Consider the following 1,885-nt stretch of genomic DNA (forward strand, 5'->3'; position numbering starts at 1 on the left):
GAGGAGGGAAAGACTTCAATGAGGGTTTCCAAAGAACAGTGTGGAAAGATCTGAGGGCACCCACACCTGCCCCAGTATAAACACACCCACAGGGACTTTCTGGACCTGCAGGGCGGACAGCAGGACAGACTGCAAGACAGACAGCAGGACCGACAGCAGGGGGTTCCAGAATGCCAGCCCCTCCAACGCGGCCCCTCAGAGGGTCAGCCGACGCCAGGTGGGAGCTGGCAAGCCCCCTCTCTCCCTCGAGCCCTGTGTGAACCCCCTGCCGTGGCCCCCAGGCCCAGAACCCACTGTGGAGAGCTGGGCTCCTCCCTTCCCACTTCTGGTCTCCAGTGTATACAAGGCCCCCACCCCCATTCCTGCTGCCCCTCAAAACAGGATGCTGGCAAAAGGGCCAAGCAATCAGGTGACACTGGCCTCCAGCTCTTCCTGCCTCAGGGACTGGGCAAGAACTGCATGGCAGGCGCAAACTGTGTGGGCACAGAGCCAGGAAGATGAGGCACCGCCCTCAGGAAGACTCAGGCTGGTGGGGCTGAAGATCCACACGCAAATGGCAACTGTAAAACGCATCTCTGGCCCAGAGCTGGCCAAAAGGGAGCCCCCAGGAGACCCTGTGCCGACAAGTCCAAGACGAGCACCCTCCCCTCTCACCCCGCCCACCTGAGCCTGTAGGGCCTAGGGCTGGAGAGACTCACCTCACAGCCTAAGCAAGAAACGAAGCAGGAGGGTAGGGAGATGGAGGAGGTGCCCCAGGGGTAGAGGCACAGGACCTCCCAGGAGCCTCAAGGAAGTGGAAGAGGCGGAAGTGGCCTCCCTGGGAAATGCAGACATCTCTGGGGGTATGGCAAGGGGCTGCGTGGGAACAAGGTAGCTTGCCACACTCTGCTGCTGGACTCCAGTCAATCAGAAGGTGACAAGGACCACTCCACTGACTATTCAGAGTTCTTGCTTTTTGAGACACAGTCTTGCTCTATCGCCCAGGCTGGGGTGCAGTGGCACAATCTCAGTTCACTGCAACCTCTGCCTCCCAAGCTTGAGTGATTCTCTTGCTTCAGCCTCCCAAGTAGCTGGGATTACAGGTGTGCACCATCACTCCCGGCTAATTTTTGTATTTTCTTTCTTGTTTATTCTTTATGAGACAGGGTCTCACTTTGTCACCCAGGCTGGAGTGCACTGGTGCGATCTCAGCTTAATGAAGCTTCCTTGACCTCCCAGGTTCAAGAGATCCTTCTGCCTCAGCCCTTCAAGTAGCTGGGACTACGGGCACACGCCACCACACCTGGCTAATTTTTGTATTTTTTTGTAGAGATGGGGTTTCACCATGCTGCTCAGGCTGGTCTTGAATTTCTGGGCTCAAACAATACACCCACCTTGGCCTCCCAAAGTGCTGGGATTACAGGCAAGAGCCACACCGCCCCTAACTTTTGTATTTCAGTAGAGGCAGGGTTTCGCCATGTTGGCCAGGCTGGTCTTGATCTCCTGACCCCTAGTGATCCACTCACCTCAGCCTCCCAAAGTGCTGGGATTACAGGCGTGAGCTACCATACCCAGCCTAAAAATTTTTTAGTAGAGACAGGGTCTCGCTGTGTTACTCCAACAGGTCTAGAACTCAAGCAATCCTCACACCTCAGCTTCCCGAGTCACTGGGATCACAGGCACACACCACCGCACCCGGCCTATTCACAGAGTTCTAAGTACAGAGCAGGCCCTGCCTGGCCTCATCACCTCTCAGATCTCAGCACACTGCAAGTCTAGCATCCCTATTTTACACAGGAAGAAACCAAGGCTCAAGAAGGCCGAGACTGCCCACACTGTGAGTCGTCTATAGAATCCAGACCCCAGTGGGAGTCCAGGCAAACTGGTTTGAAATCCTGCTTCTGCC

This window comes from Colobus angolensis, unplaced genomic scaffold (genome assembly GCF_000951035.1).
Source record: "Colobus angolensis palliatus isolate OR3802 unplaced genomic scaffold, Cang.pa_1.0 Scaffold769, whole genome shotgun sequence".
Classification (NCBI taxonomy): domain Eukaryota; kingdom Metazoa; phylum Chordata; class Mammalia; order Primates; family Cercopithecidae; genus Colobus; species Colobus angolensis.